Raw genomic sequence first — 18,126 nt, forward strand, 5'->3', positions numbered from 1 at the left:
CGAATTGGGAATCTGTGTCAAAACTTTGTTAGGAATTATGTGATCCTTACTAGATGGAAGTAAGGGAGATGGGGCATGAAGTTATTTCTAGGAGTTGCAGACATACACCGTTTAGCTCAGTTCTGGGCATCTTTGAAATACCTATACAAACTTGTTCCTACATAGTAACTTGCAACTTTGAATGAGAATGTGCCTCCTTACAGCAACGTGCTATATGTTCTGAATGCCCGAATTGGGAATCTGTGTCAAAACTTTTTTAGGAATTATGTGATCCTTACTAGCTGGAAGTAAGGGAGAGGGGGCATGAAGTTATTTCTGGGAGTTGGAGACATACAACGTTTAGCTCAGTTCTGGGCATCTTTGAAATACCTATACAAACTTGTTCCTACATAGTAACTTGCAACTTCGAATGAGAATGTGCTTGCTTACAGCAACGTGCTATATGTTCTGAATGCCCGAATTGGGAATCTGTGTCAAAACTTTGTTAGGAATTATGTGATCCTTACTAGCTGGAAGTAAGGGAGATGGGGCATGAAGTTATTTCTAGGAGTTGGAGACATACAACGTTTAGCTCAGTTCTGGGCATCTTTGAAATACCTATACAAACTTGTTCCTACATAGTAACTTGCAACTTTCAATGAGAATGTGCTTGCTTACAGCAACGTGCTATAGGTTCTGAATGTCCGAATTGGGAATCTGTGTCAAAACATTGTTAGGAATTATGTGATCCTTACTAGCTGGAAGTAAGGGAGATGGGGCATGAAGTTATTTCTAGGAGTTGGAGACATACCAAGTTTAGGTCAGTTCTGAGCATCTTTGAAATACCTATACAAACGTGTTCCTACATAGTAACTTGCAACTTTGAATGAGAATGTGCTTGCTTACAGCAACGTGCTATATGTTCTGAATGCCCGAATTGGGAATCTGTGTCAAAACTTGGTTAGGAATTATGTGATCCTTACTAGTTGGAAGTAAGGGAGATGGGGCATGAAGTTATTTCTAGGAGTTGGAGACATACAAAGTTTAGCTCAGTTCTGCGCATCTTTGAAATACCTATACAAAATTGTTCCTACATAGTAACTTGCAACTTTGAATCAGAATGTGCTTGCTTACAGCAACGTGCTATATGTTCTGAATGCCCGAATTGGGAATCTGTGTCAAAACTTTGGTAGGAAATATGTGATCCTTACCAGCTGGAAGTAAGGGAGTTGGGGCATGAAGTTATTTCTAGAGGTTGGACACATACCAAGTTTAGCTCAGTTCTGAGCATCTTTGAAATACCTATACAAACTTGTTCCTACATAGTAACTTGCAACTTTGAAGGAGAATGTGCTTGCTTACAGCAACGTGCTATATGATCTGAATGCCCGAATTGGGAATCTGTGTCAAAACTTTGTCAGGAATTATGTGATCCTTACTAGCTGAAAGTAAGGGAGATGGGTAATGAAGTTATTTCTAGAAGTTGGAGACATACAACGTTTAGCTCAGTTCTGGGCATCTTTGAAATACCTATACAAACTTGTTCCTACATAGTAACTTGCAACTTTGAATGAGAATGTGCTTGCTTACAGCAACGTGCTATATGTTCTGAATGCCCGAAATGGGAATCTGTGTCAAAACTTTGTTAGGAATTATGTGATCCTTACTAGCTGGAAGTAAGGGAGATAGGGCATGAAGTTATTTCTAGGAGTTGGACACATACCCACATTAGCTCAGTTCTGGGCATCTTTGAAATACCTATACAAACTTGTTCCTACATTGTAACTTACTTCTTAGAATGAGAATGTGCTTGCTTACAGCAACGTGCTATATGTTCTGAATGCCCGAATTGGGAATCTGTGTCAAAACTTTGTTAGGAATTATGTGATCCTCACTAGCTGGAAGTAAGGGAGATGGGGCATGAAGTTATTTCTAGGAGTGGAGACATACAACGTTTAGCTCAGTTCTGGGCATCTTTGAAATACCTATACAAACTTGTTCCTACATAGTAACTTGCAACTTTGAATGATCATGTGCTTGCTTACAGCAACGTGCTATATGTTCTGAATGCCCGAAATGGGAATCTGTGTCAAACCTTTGTTAGGAATTATGTGATCATTACTAGCTGGAAGTAAGGGAGATGGGGCATGAAGTTATTTCTAGGAGTTGGACACATACCCACTTTAGCTCAGTTCTGGGCATCTTTGAAATACCTATACAAACTTGTTCCTACATAGTAACTTGCAACTTTGAATGAGAATGTGCTTGCTTACAGCAACGTGCTATATGTTCTGAATGCCCGAATTTGGAATCTGTGTCAAAACTTTGGTAGGAATTATGTGATCCTTACTAGCTGGAAGTAAGGGAGTTGGGGCATGAATTTATTTCTAGAGGTTGGACACATATCAAGTTTAGCTCAGTTCTGGACATCTTTGAAATACCTATACAAACTTGTTCCTACATTGTAACATGCTTCTTAGAATGAGAATGTGCTTGCTTACAGCAACGTGCTATATGTTCTGAATGCCCGAATTGGGAATCTGTGTCAAAACTTTGTTAGGAATTATGTGATCCTCACTAGCTGGAAGTAAGGGAGATGGGGCATGAAGTTATTTCTAGGAGTTGGAGACATACAACGTTTAGCTCAGTTCTGGGCATCTTTGAAATACCTATACAAACTTGTTCCTACATAGTAACTTGCAACTTTGAATGAGAATGTGCTTGCTTACAGCAACGTGCTATATGATCTGAATGCCCGAATTGGGAATCTGTGTCAAAACGTTGTCAGGAATAATGTGATCCTTAATAGATGGAAGTAAGGGAGATGGGGCATGAAGTTATTTCTAGGAGTTGCAGACATACAACGTTTAGCTCAGTTCTGGGCATCTTTGAAATACCTATACAAACTTGTTCCTACATAGTAACTTGCAACTTTGAATGAGAATGTGCTTGCTTACAGCAACGTGCTATATGTTCTGAATGCCCGAATTGGCAATCTGTGTCAAAACTTTGTTAGGAATTATGTGATCCTTACTAACTGGAAGTAAGGGAGATGGGGCATGAAGTTATTTCTAGGAGTTGGAGACATACAACGTTTAGCTCAGTTCTGGGCATCTTTGAAATACCTATACAAACATGTTCCTACATAGTAACTTGCAACTTTGAATGAGAATGTGCGTGCTTACAGCAACGTGCTATATGTTCTGAATGCCCGAATTGGGAATCTGTGTCAAAACTTTGTTAGGAATTATGTGATCCTTACTAGCTGGAAGTAAGGGAGATGGGGCATGAAGTTATTTCTAGGAGTTGGAGACATACGACGTTTAGCTCAGTTCTGGGCATCTTTGAAATACCTATACAAACTTGTTCCTACATAGTAACTTGCAACTTTGAATGAGAATGTGCTTGCGTACAGCAACGTGCTATATGTTCTGAATGCCCGACTTGGGAATCTCTGTCAAAACTTTGTTAGAAATTATGTGATCCTTACTAGCTGGAAGTAAGGGAGATGGGGCATGAAGTTATTTCTAGGAGTTGGAGACATACCAAGTTTAGCTCAGTTCTGGGCATCTTTGAAATACCTATACAAACTTGTTCCTACATAGTAACTTGCAACTTTGAATGAGAATGTGCTTGCTTACAGCAACGTGCTATATGTTCTGAATGCCCGAATTGGGAATCTGTGTCAAAACTTTGTTAGGAATTATGTGATCCTTACTAGCTGGAAGTAAGGGAGATGGGGCATGAAGTTATTTCTAGGAGTTGGAGACATACAACGTTTAGCTCAGTTCTGGGCATCTTTGAAATACCTATACAAACTTGTTCCTACATAGTAACTTGCAACTTTGAATGAGAATGTGCTTGCTTACAGCAACGTGCTATATGTTCTGAATGCCCGAATTGGGAATCTGTGTCAAAACTTTGTTAGGAATTATGTGATCCTTACTAGCTGGAAGTAAGGGAGATGGGGCATGAAGTTATTTCTAGGAGTTGGAGACATACCAAGTTTAGCTCAGTTCTGGGCATCTTTGAAATACCTATAGAAACTTGTTCCTACATAGTAACTTGCAACTTTGAATGAGAATGTGCTTGCTTACAGCAACGTGCTATATGTTCTGAATGCCCGAATTGGAAATCTGTGTCAAAATTTGTTAGGAATTATGTGATCCTTACCAGCTGGAAGTAAGTGAGTTGGGGCATGAAGTTATTTCTAGAGGTTGGACACATACCAAGTTTATCTCAGTTCTGGACATCTTTGAAATACCTATACAAACTTGTTCCTACATAGTAACTTGCAACTTTGAATGAGAATGTGCTTGCTTACAGCAACGTGCTATATGATCTGAATGCCCGAATTGGGAATCAGTGTCAAAACTTTGTCAGGAATTATGTGATCCTTACTAGCTGGAAGTAAGAGAGATGGGTCATGAAGTTATTTCTGGAAGTTGCAGACATACAACGTTTAGCTCAGTTCTGGGCATCTTTGAAATACCTATACAAACTTGTTCCTACATAGTAACTTGCAACTTTGAATGAGAATGTGCTTGCTTACAGCAACGTGCTATATGTTCTGAATGCCTGAATTGGGAATCTGTGTCAAAACTTTGTTAGGAATTATGTGATCCTTACTAGCTGGAAGTAAGGGAGATGGGGCATGAAGTTATTTCTAGGAGTTGGACACATACCCACTTTAGCTCAGTTCTGGGCATCTTTGAAATACCTATAGAAACTTGTTCCTACATAGTAACTTGCAACTTTCAATGAGAATGTGCTTGCTTACAGCAACGTGCTATATGTTCTGAATGCCCGAATTGGGAATCTGTGTGAAAACTTTGTTAGGAATTATGTGATCCTTACTAGCTGGAAATAAGGGAGATGGGGCATGAAGTTATCTAGGAGTTGCAGTCATACAACGCTTAGCTCAGTACTGGGCATCTTTGAAATACCTATACAAACTTGTTCCTACATAGTAACTTGCAACTTTGAATGAGAATGTGCTTGCTTACAGCAACGTGCTATATGTTCTGAATGCCCGAATTGGGAATCTGTGTCAAAACTTTGTTAGGAATTATGTGATCCTCACTAGCTGGAAGTAAGGGAGATGGGGCATGAAGTTATTTCTAGGAGTTGGAGACATACAAACTTCAGCTCAGTTATGGGCATCTTTGAAAGTCCTATACAAACTTGTTCCTACATAGTAACTTGCAACTTTGAATGACAATGTGCTTGCTTACAGCAACGTGCTATATGTTCTGAATGCCCGAATTGGGAATCTGTGTCAAAACTTTGTTAGGAATTATGTGATCCTTACTAGCTGGAAGTAAGGGAGATGGGGCATGAAGTTATTTCTAGGAGTTGGAGACATACAACGTTTAGCTCCGTTCTGGGCATCGTTGAAATACCTATACAAACTTGTTCCTACATAGTAACTTGCAACTTTGAATGAGAATGTGCTTGCTTACAGCAACGTGCTATATGTTCTGAATGCCCGAATTGGGAATCTGTGTCAAATCTTTGTTAGGAATTATGTGATCCTTACTAGATGGAAGTAAGGGAGATGGGGCATGAAGTTATTTCCAGGAGTTGCAGACATACACCGTTTAGCTCAGTTCTGGGCATCTTTGAAATACCTATACAAACTTGTTCCTACATAGTAACTTGCAACTTTGAATGAGAATTTGCTTGCTTACAGGAACGTGCTATATGTTCTGAATGCCCGAATTGGGAATCTGTGTCAAAACTTTGTTAGGAATTATGTGATCCTTACTAGCTGGATGTAAGGGAGAGGGGGCATGAAGTTATTTCTGGGAGTTGGAGACATACAACGTTTAGCTCAGTTCTGGGCATCTTTGAAATACCTATACAAACTTGTTCCTACATAGTAACTTGCAACTTTGAATGAGAATGTGCTTGCTTACAGCAACGTGCTATATGTTCTGAATGCCCGAATTGGGAATCTGTGTCAAAACTTTGTTAGGAATTATGTGATCCTTACTAGCTGGAAGTAAGGGAGATGGGGCATGAAGTTATTTCTAGGAGTTTGAGACATACAACGTTTAGCTCAGTTTTGGGCATCTTTGAAATACCTATACAAACTTGTTCCTACATAGTAACTTGCAACTTTCAATGAGAATGTGCTTGCTTACAGCAACGTGCTATAGGTTCTGAATGCCCGAATTGGGAATCTGTGTCAAAACTTTGTTAGGAATTATGTGATCCTTACTAGCTGGAAGTAAGGGAGATGGGGCATGAAGTTATTTCTAGGAGTTGGAGACATACCAAGTTTAGCTCAGTTCTGGGCATCTTTGATATACCTATACGAACATGTTCCTACATAGTAACTTGCAACTTTGAATGAGAATGTGCTTGCTTACAGCAACGTGCTATATGTTCTGAATGCCCGAATTGGGAATTGGTGTCAAAACTTTGTTAGGAATTATGTGATCCTTACTAGCTGGAAGTAAGGGAGATGGGGCATGATGTTATTATTAGGAGTTGGAGACAAACAACGTTTAGCTCAGTTCAGGGCATCTTTGAAATACCTATACAAACTTGTTCCTACATAGTAACTTGCAAGTTTGAATCAGAATGTGCTTGCTTACAGCAACGTGCTATATGTTCTGAATGCCCGAATTGGGAATCTGTGTCAAAACTTTGTTAGGAATTATGTGATCCTTACTAGCTGGAAGTAAGGGAGTTGGGGCATGAAGTTATTTCTAGAGGTTGGACACATACCAAGTTTAGCTCAGTTCTGGGCATCTTTGAAATACCTATACAAACTTGTTCCTACATAGTAACTTGCAACTTTGAATGAGAATGTGCTTGCTTACAGCAACGTGCTATATGTTCTGAATGCCTGATTTGGGAATCTGTGTCAAAACTTTGTTAGGAATTATGTGATCCTTACTAGCTGGAAGTAAGGGAGATGGGTCATGAAGTTATTTCTAGGAGTTGGACACATACCCACTTTAGCTCAGTTCTGGGCATCTTTGAAATACCTATAGAAACTTGTTCCTACATAGTAACTTGCAACTTTCAATGAGAATGTGCTTGCTTACAGCAACGTGCTATATGTTCTGAATGCCCGAATTGGGAATCTGTGTCAAAACTTTGTTAGGAATTATGTGATCCTTACTAGCTGGAAATAAGGGAGATGGGGCATGAAGTTATCTAGGAGTTGCAGTCATACAACGCTTAGCTCAGTACTGGGCATCTTTGAAATACCTATACAAACTTGTTCCTACATAGTAACTTGCAACTTTGAATGAGAATGTGCTTGCTTACAGCAACGTGCTATATGTTCTGAATGCCCGAATTGGGAATCTGTGTCAAAACTTTGTTAGGAATTATGTGATCCTCACTAGCTGGAAGTAAGGGAGATGGGGCATGAAGTTATTTCTAGGAGTTGGAGACATACAAACTTCAGCTCAGTTATGGGCATCTTTGAAAGTCCTATACAAACTTGTTCCTACATAGTAACTTGCAACTTTGAATGAGAATGTGCTTGCTTACAGCAACGTGCTATATGTTCTGAATGCCCGAATTGGGAATCTGTGTCAAAATTTTGTTAGCAATTATGTGATCCTTACTAGCTGGAAGTAAGGGAGATGGGGCATGAAGTTATTTCTAGGAGTTTGAGACATACAACGTTTAGCTCAGTTCTGGGCATCTTTGAAATACCTATACAAACTTGTTCCTACATAGTAACTTGCAACTTTCAATGAGAATGTGCTTGCTTACAGCAACGTGCTATAGGTTCTGAATGCCCGAATTGGGAATCTGTGTCAAAACTTTGTTAGGAATTATGTGATCCTTACTAGCTGGAAGTAAGGGAGATGGGGCATGAAGTTATTTCTAGGAGTTGGAGACATACCAAGTTTAGCTCAGTTCTGGGCATCTTTGATATACCTATACGAACTTGTTCCTACATAATAACTTGCAACTTTGAATGAGAATGTGCTTGCTTACAGCAACGTGCTATATGTTCTGAATGCCCGAATTGGGAATTGGTGTCAAAACTTTGTTAGGAATTATGTGATCCTTACTAGCTGGAAGTAAGGGAGATGGTGCATGAAGTTATTTCTAGGAGTTGGAGACATACAACGTTTAGCTCAGTTCTGGGCATCTTTGAAATACCTATACAAACGTGTTCCTACATAGTAACTTGCAACATTGAATGAGAATGTGCTTGCTTACAGCAACGTGCTATATGTTCTGAATGCCCGAATTGGGAATCTGTGTCAAAACTTTGTTAAGAATTATGTGATCCTTACTAGTTGGAAGTAAGGGAGATGGGGCATGAAGTTATTTCTAGGAGTTGGAGACATACCAAGTTTAGCTCAGTTCTGGGCATCTTTGAAATACCTATAGAAACTTGTTCCTACATAGTAACTTGCAACTTTGAATCAGAATGTGCTTGCTTACAGCAACGTGCTATATGTTCTGAATGCCCGAATTGGAAATCTGTGTCAAAATTTGTTAGGAATTATGTGATCCTTACCAGCTGGAAGTAAGTGAGTTGGGGCATGAAGTTATTTCTAGAGGTTGGACACATACCAAGTTTATCTCAGTTCTGGACATCTTTGAAATACCTATACAAACTTGTTCCTACATAGTAACTTGCAACTTTGAATGAGAATGTGCTTGCTTACAGCAACGTGCTATATGATCTGAATGCCCGAATTGGGAATCAGTGTCAAAACTTTGTCAGGAATTATGTGATCCTTACTAGCTGGAAGTAAGAGAGATGGGTCATGAAGTTATTTCTGGAAGTTGCAGACATACAACGTTTAGCTCAGTTCTGGGCATCTTTGAAATACCTATACAAACTTGTTCCTACATAGTAACTTGCAACTTTGAATGAGAATGTGCTTGCTTACAGCAACGTGCTATATGTTCTGAATGCCTGAATTGGGAATCTGTGTCAAAACTTTGTTAGGAATTATGTGATCCTTACTAGCTGGAAGTAAGGGAGATGGGGCATGAAGTTATTTCTAGGAGTTGGACACATACCCACTTTAGCTCAGTTCTGGGCATCTTTGAAATACCTATAGAAACTTGTTCCTACATAGTAACTTGCAACTTTCAATGAGAATGTGCTTGCTTACAGCAACGTGCTATATGTTCTGAATGCCCGAATTGGGAATCTGTGTGAAAACTTTGTTAGGAATTATGTGATCCTTACTAGCTGGAAATAAGGGAGATGGGGCATGAAGTTATCTAGGAGTTGCAGTCATACAACGCTTAGCTCAGTACTGGGCATCTTTGAAATACCTATACAAACTTGTTCCTACATAGTAACTTGCAACTTTGAATGAGAATGTGCTTGCTTACAGCAACGTGCTATATGTTCTGAATGCCCGAATTGGGAATCTGTGTCAAAACTTTGTTAGGAATTATGTGATCCTCACTAGCTGGAAGTAAGGGAGATGGGGCATGAAGTTATTTCTAGGAGTTGGAGACATACAAACTTCAGCTCAGTTATGGGCATCTTTGAAAGTCCTATACAAACTTGTTCCTACATAGTAACTTGCAACTTTGAATGACAATGTGCTTGCTTACAGCAACGTGCTATATGTTCTGAATGCCCGAATTGGGAATCTGTGTCAAAACTTTGTTAGGAATTATGTGATCCTTACTAGCTGGAAGTAAGGGAGATGGGGCATGAAGTTATTTCTAGGAGTTGGAGACATACAACGTTTAGCTCCGTTCTGGGCATCGTTGAAATACCTATACAAACTTGTTCCTACATAGTAACTTGCAACTTTGAATGAGAATGTGCTTGCTTACAGCAACGTGCTATATGTTCTGAATGCCCGAATTGGGAATCTGTGTCAAATCTTTGTTAGGAATTATGTGATCCTTACTAGATGGAAGTAAGGGAGATGGGGCATGAAGTTATTTCCAGGAGTTGCAGACATACACCGTTTAGCTCAGTTCTGGGCATCTTTGAAATACCTATACAAACTTGTTCCTACATAGTAACTTGCAACTTTGAATGAGAATTTGCTTGCTTACAGGAACGTGCTATATGTTCTGAATGCCCGAATTGGGAATCTGTGTCAAAACTTTGTTAGGAATTATGTGATCCTTACTAGCTGGATGTAAGGGAGAGGGGGCATGAAGTTATTTCTGGGAGTTGGAGACATACAACGTTTAGCTCAGTTCTGGGCATCTTTGAAATACCTATACAAACTTGTTCCTACATAGTAACTTGCAACTTTGAATGAGAATGTGCTTGCTTACAGCAACGTGCTATATGTTCTGAATGCCCGAATTGGGAATCTGTGTCAAAACTTTGTTAGGAATTATGTGATCCTTACTAGCTGGAAGTAAGGGAGATGGGGCATGAAGTTATTTCTAGGAGTTTGAGACATACAACGTTTAGCTCAGTTTTGGGCATCTTTGAAATACCTATACAAACTTGTTCCTACATAGTAACTTGCAACTTTCAATGAGAATGTGCTTGCTTACAGCAACGTGCTATAGGTTCTGAATGCCCGAATTGGGAATCTGTGTCAAAACTTTGTTAGGAATTATGTGATCCTTACTAGCTGGAAGTAAGGGAGATGGGGCATGAAGTTATTTCTAGGAGTTGGAGACATACCAAGTTTAGCTCAGTTCTGGGCATCTTTGATATACCTATACGAACATGTTCCTACATAGTAACTTGCAACTTTGAATGAGAATGTGCTTCCTTACAGCAACGTGCTATATGTTCTGAATGCCCGAATTGGGAATTGGTGTCAAAACTTTGTTAGGAATTATGTGATCCTTACTAGCTGGAAGTAAGGGAGATGGGGCATGATGTTATTATTAGGAGTTGGAGACAAACAACGTTTAGCTCAGTTCAGGGCATCTTTGAAATACCTATACAAACTTGTTCCTACATAGTAACTTGCAAGTTTGAATCAGAATGTGCTTGCTTACAGCAACGTGCTATATGTTCTGAATGCCCGAATTGGGAATCTGTGTCAAAACTTTGTTAGGAATTATGTGATCCTTACTAGCTGGAAGTAAGGGAGTTGGGGCATGAAGTTATTTCTAGAGGTTGGACACATACCAAGTTTAGCTCAGTTCTGGGCATCTTTGAAATACCTATACAAACTTGTTCCTACATAGTAACTTGCAACTTTGAATGAGAATGTGCTTGCTTACAGCAACGTGCTATATGTTCTGAATGCCTGATTTGGGAATCTGTGTCAAAACTTTGTTAGGAATTATGTGATCCTTACTAGCTGGAAGTAAGGGAGATGGGTCATGAAGTTATTTCTAGGAGTTGGACACATACCCACTTTAGCTCAGTTCTGGGCATCTTTGAAATACCTATAGAAACTTGTTCCTACATAGTAACTTGCAACTTTCAATGAGAATGTGCTTGCTTACAGCAACGTGCTATATGTTCTGAATGCCCGAATTGGGAATCTGTGTCAAAACTTTGTTAGGAATTATGTGATCCTTACTAGCTGGAAATAAGGGAGATGGGGCATGAAGTTATCTAGGAGTTGCAGTCATACAACGCTTAGCTCAGTACTGGGCATCTTTGAAATACCTATACAAACTTGTTCCTACATAGTAACTTGCAACTTTGAATGAGAATGTGCTTGCTTACAGCAACGTGCTATATGTTCTGAATGCCCGAATTGGGAATCTGTGTCAAAACTTTGTTAGGAATTATGTGATCCTCACTAGCTGGAAGTAAGGGAGATGGGGCATGAAGTTATTTCTAGGAGTTGGAGACATACAAACTTCAGCTCAGTTATGGGCATCTTTGAAAGTCCTATACAAACTTGTTCCTACATAGTAACTTGCAACTTTGAATGAGAATGTGCTTGCTTACAGCAACGTGCTATATGTTCTGAATGCCCGAATTGGGAATCTGTGTCAAAATTTTGTTAGGAATTATGTGATCCTTACTAGCTGGAAGTAAGGGAGATGGGGCATGAAGTTATTTCTAGGAGTTTGAGACATACAACGTTTAGCTCAGTTCTGGGCATCTTTGAAATACCTATACAAACTTGTTCCTACATAGTAACTTGCAACTTTCAATGAGAATGTGCTTGCTTACAGCAACGTGCTATAGGTTCTGAATGCCCGAATTGGGAATCTGTGTCAAAACTTTGTTAGGAATTATGTGATCCTTACTAGCTGGAAGTAAGGGAGATGGGGCATGAAGTTATTTCTAGGAGTTGGAGACATACCAAGTTTAGCTCAGTTCTGGGCATCTTTGATATACCTATACGAACTTGTTCCTACATAATAACTTGCAACTTTGAATGAGAATGTGCTTGCTTACAGCAACGTGCTATATGTTCTGAATGCCCGAATTGGGAATTGGTGTCAAAACTTTGTTAGGAATTATGTGATCCTTACTAGCTGGAAGTAAGGGAGATGGTGCATGAAGTTATTTCTAGGAGTTGGAGACATACAACGTTTAGCTCAGTTCTGGGCATCTTTGAAATACCTATACAAACGTGTTCCTACATAGTAACTTGCAACATTGAATGAGAATGTGCTTGCTTACAGCAACGTGCTATATGTTCTGAATGCCCGAATTGGGAATCTGTGTCAAAACTTTGTTAAGAATTATGTGATCCTTACTAGTTGGAAGTAAGGGAGATGGGGCATGATGTTATTTCTAGGAGTTGGAGACATACAAAGTTTAGCTCAGTTCTGGGCATCTTTGAAATACCTATACAAAATTGTTCCTACATAGTAACTTGCAACTTTGAATCAGAATGTGCTTCCTTACAGCAACGTGCTATATGTTCTGAATGCCCGAATTGGGAATCTGTGTCAAAACTTTGGTAGGAAATATGTGATCCTTACCAGCTGGAAGTAAGGGAGTTGGGGCATGAAGTTATTTCTAGAGGTTGGACACATACCAAGTTTAGCTCAGTTCTGGGCATCTTTGAAATACCTATACAAACTTGTTCCTACATAGTAACTTGCAACTTTGAAGGAGAATGTGCTTGCTTACAGCAACGTGCTATATGATCTGAATGCCCGAATTGGGAATCTGTGTCAAAACTTTGTCAGGAATTATGTGATCCTTACTAGCTGAAAGTAAGGGAGATGGGTAATGAAGTTATTTCTAGGAGTTGGAGACATACAACGTTTAGCTCAGTTCTGGGCATCTTTGAAATACCTATACAAACTTGTTCCTACATAGTAACTTGCAACTTTGAATGAGAATGTGCTTGCTTACAGCAACGTGCTATATGTTCTGAATGCCCGAATTGGGAATCTGTGTCAAAACTTTGTTAGGAATTATGTGATCATTACTAGCTGGAAGTAAGGGAGATAGGGCATGAAGATATTTCTAGGAGTTGGACACATACCCACTTTAGCTCAGTTCTGGGCATCTTTGAAATACCTATACAAACTTGTTCCTACATTGTAACTTGCTTCTTAGAATGAGAATGTGCTTGCTTACAGCAACGTGCTATATGTTCTGAATGCCCGAATTGTGAATCTGTGTCAAAACTTTGTTAGGAATTATGTGATCCTCACTAGCTGGAAGTAAGGGAGATGGGGCATGAAGTTATTTCTAGGAGTTGGAGATATACAACGTTTAGCTCAGTTCTGGGCATCTTTGAAATACCTATACAAACTTGTTCCTACATAGTAACTTGCAACTTTGAATGATCATGTGCTTGCTTACAGCAACGTGCTATATGTTCTGAATGCCCGAAATGGGAATCTGTGTCAAAACTTTGTTAGGAATTATGTGATCATTACTAGCTGGAAGTAAGGGAGATGAAGCATGAAGTTATTTCTAGGAGTTGGACACATACCCACTTTAGCTCAGTTCTGGGCATCTTTGAAATACCTATACAAACTTGTTCCTACATTGTAACTTGCTTCTTAGAATGAGAATGTGCTTGCTTACAGCAACGTGCTATATGTTCTGAATGCCCGAATTGGGAATCTGTGTCAAAACTTTGTTAGGAATTATGTGATCCTTACTAGCTGGAAGTAAGGGAGATGGGGCATGAAGTTATTTCTAGGAGTTGCAAACATACAAACTTCAGCTCAGTTCTGGGCATCATTGAAAGTCCTATACAAACCTTTTCCTACACAGTAACTTCATTTTTGAATGAGAACGTGCTTGCTAAGAGCAACGTGCTATATGTTCTGAATGCCTGAATTGGGAATCTGTGTCAAACTTTGTTAGGAATTATGTGATCCTTACTACCTGGAAGTAAGGGAGATGGGGAATGAAGTTATTTCTAGGAGTTGGAGACATACAACATTTAGCTCAGTTCTGGGCATCTTTGAAATACCTATACAAACTTGTCCCTACGTAGTAACTTGCAACTTTGAATCAGAATGTGCTTGCTTACAGCAACGTGCTATATGTTCTGAATGCCCGAATTGGGAATCTGTGTCAAGATTTTGTTAGGAATTATGTGATCCTTACTAGATGGAAGTAAGGGAGATGGGGCATGAAGATATTTCTAGGAGTTGGAGACATACAACGTTTAGCTCAGTTCTGGGAATCTTTGAAATACCTATACAAACTTGTTCCTACATAGTAACTTGCAACTTTTAATGAGAATGTGCTTGCTTACAGCAACGTGCTATATGTTCTGAATGCCCGAATTGGGAATCTGTGTCAAAACTTTGTTAGGAATTATGTGATCCTTACTAGCTGGAAGTAAGGGAGATGGGGCATGAAGTTATTTCTAGGAGCTGCAGACATACAACGTTTAGCTCAGTTCTGGGCATCTTTGAAATACCTATACAAACTTGTACCTACATAGTAACTTGCAACTTTGAATGAGAATGTGCTTGCTTACAGCAACGTGCTATATGTTCTGAATGCCCGAATTGGGAATCTGTGTCAAAACTTTGTTAGGAATTATGTGATCATTACTAGCTGGAAGTAAGGGAGTTGGGGCATGAAGTTATTTCTAGAGGTTGGACACATACCAAGTTTAGCTCAGTTCTGGGCATCTTTGAAATACCTATACAAACTTGTTCCTACATAGTAACTTGCATCTTTGAATGAGAATCTGCTTGCTTACAGCAACGTGCTATATGTTCTGAATGCCCGAATTGGGAATCTGTGTCAAAACTTTGTTAGGAATTATGTGATCCTTACTAGCTGGAAGTAAGGGAGATGGGGCATGAAGTTATTTCTAGGAGTTGGACACATACCAAGTTTAGCTCAGTTCTGGGCATCTTTGAAATACCTATACAAACTTGTTCCTACATAGTAACTTGCAAATTTGAATCAGAATGTGCTTGCTTACAGCAAGGTGCTATATGTTCTGAATGCCCGAATTGGGAATCTGTGTCAAAACTTTGTTAGGAATTATGTGATCCTTATTAGCTGGAAGTAAGGGAGATGGGGCATGAAGTTATTTCTAGTAGTTGGAGACATACAAACTTCAGCTCAGTTCTGGGCATCTTTGAAAGTCCTATACAAACTTGTTCCCACATTGTAACTTGCATCTTTGAATGAGAATGTGCTTGCTTACAGCAACGTGCTATATGTTCTGAATGCCCGAATTGGGAATCTGTGTCAAAACTTTATTAGGAATTATGTGATCCTTAATAGCTGGAAGTAAGGGAGATGGGACATGAAGTTACTTCTAGGAGTTGGAGACATACAACGTTTAGCTCAGTTCTGGGCATCTTTGAAATACCTATACAAACTTGTTCCTACATAGTAACTTGCTTCTTAGAATGAGAATGTGCTTGCTTACAGCAACGTGCTATATGTTCTGAATGCCCGAATTGGGAATCTGTGTCAAAAATTTGTTAGGAATTATGTGATCCTCACTAGCTGGAAGTAAGGGAGATGGGGCATGAAGTTATTTCTAGGAGTTGGAGACATACAAACTTCAGCTTAGTTCTGGGCATCTTTGAATGTCCTATACAAACTTGTTCCTACACAGTAACTTGCATCTTTGAATGAGAATGTGCTTGCTTACAGCAAGGTGCTATATGTTCTGAATGCCCGAATTGGGAATCTGTGTCAAAACTTTGTTAGGAATTATGTGATCCTTACTAGCTGGAAGTAAGGGAGATGGGGCATGAAGTTATTTCTAGGAGTTGGAGACATACCAAGTTTAGCTCAGTTCTGGGCATCTTTGAAATACCTATACAAACTTGTTCCTACATAGTAACTTGCAACTTTGAATGAGAATGTGCTTGCTTACAGCAACGTGCTATATGTTCTGAATGCCTGATTTGGGAATCTGTGTCAAAACTTTGTTAGGAATTATGTGATCCTTACTAGCTGGAAGTAAGGGAGATGGGTCATGAAGTTATTTCTAGGAGTTGGACACATACCCACTTTAGCTCAGTTCTGGGCATCTTTGAAATACCTATAGAAACTTGTTCCTACATAGTAACTTGCAACTTTCAATGAGAATGTGCTTGCTTACAGCAACGTGCTATATGTTCTGAATGCCCGAATTGGGAATCTGTGTCAAAACTTTGTTAGGAATTATGTGATCCTTACTAGCTGGAAATAAGGGAGATGGGGCATGAAGTTATCTAGGAGTTGCAGTCATACAACGCTTAGCTCAGTACTGGGCATCTTTGAAATACCTATACAAACTTGTTCCTACATAGTAACTTGCAACTTTGAATGAGAATGTGCTTGCTTACAGCAACGTGCTATATGTTCTGAATGCCCGAATTGGGAATCTGTGTCAAAACTTTGTTAGGAATTATGTGATCCTCACTAGCTGGAAGTAAGGGAGATGGGGCATGAAGTTATTTCTAGGAGTTGGAGACATACAAACTTCAGCTCAGTTATGGGCATCTTTGAAAGTCCTATACAAACTTGTTCCTACATAGTAACTTGCAACTTTGAATGAGAATGTGCTTGCTTAAAGCAACGTGCTATATGTTCTGAATGCCCGAATTGGGAATCTGTGTCAAAATTTTGTTAGGAATTATGTGATCCTTACTAGCTGGAAGTAAGGGAGATGGGGCATGAAGTTATTTCTAGGAGTTTGAGACATACAACGTTTAGCTCAGTTCTGGGCATCTTTGAAATACCTATACAAACTTGTTCCTACATAGTAACTTGCAACTTTCAATGAGAATGTGCTTGCTTACAGCAACGTGCTATAGGTTCTGAATGCCCGAATTGGGAATCTGTGTCAAAACTTTGTTAGGAATTATGTGATCCTTACTAGCTGGAAGTAAGGGAGATGGGGCATGAAGTTATTTCTAGGAGCTGCAGACATACAACGTTTAGCTCAGTTCTGGGCATCTTTGAAATACCTATACAAACTTGTACCTACATAGTAACTTGCAACTTTGAATGAGAATGTGCTTGCTTACAGCAACGTGCTATATGTTCTGAATGCCCGAATTGGGAATCTGTGTCAGAACTTTGTTAGGAATTATGTGATCATTACTAGCTGGAAGTAAGGGAGTTGGGGCATGAAGTTATTTCTAGAGGTTGGACACATACCAAGTTTAGCTCAGTTCTGGGCATCTTTGAAATACCTATACAAACTTGTTCCTACATAGTAACTTGCATCTTTGAATGAGAATCTGCTTGCTTACAGCAACGTGCTATATGTTCTGAATGCCCGAATTGGGAATCTGTGTCAAAACTTTGTTAGGAATTATGTGATCCTTACTAGCTGGAAGTAAGGGAGATGGGGCATGAAGTTATTTCTAGGAGTTGGACACATACCAAGTTTAGCTCAGTTCTGGGCATCTTTGAAATACCTATACAAACTTGTTCCTACATAGTAACTTGCAAATTTGAATCAGAATGTGCTTGCTTACAGCAAGGTGCTATATGTTCTGAATGCCCGAATTGGGAATCTGTGTCAAAACTTTGTTAGGAATTATGTGATCCTTATTAGCTGGAAGTAAGGGAGATGGGGCATGAAGTTATTTCTAGTAGTTGGAGACATACAAACTTCAGCTCAGTTCTGGGCATCTTTGAAAGTCCTATACAAACTTGTTCCCACATTGTAACTTGCATCTTTGAATGAGAATGTGCTTGCTTACAGCAACGTGCTATATGTTCTGAATGCCCGAATTGGGAATCTGTGTCAAAACTTTATTAGGAATTATGTGATCCTTAATAGCTGGAAGTAAGGGAGATGGGACATGAAGTTACTTCTAGGAGTTGGAGACATACAACGTTTAGCTCAGTTCTGGGCA

The sequence above is a fragment of the Diceros bicornis genome, chromosome 20 (genome assembly GCF_020826845.1).
Source record: "Diceros bicornis minor isolate mBicDic1 chromosome 20, mDicBic1.mat.cur, whole genome shotgun sequence".
Taxonomy (NCBI): domain Eukaryota; kingdom Metazoa; phylum Chordata; class Mammalia; order Perissodactyla; family Rhinocerotidae; genus Diceros; species Diceros bicornis.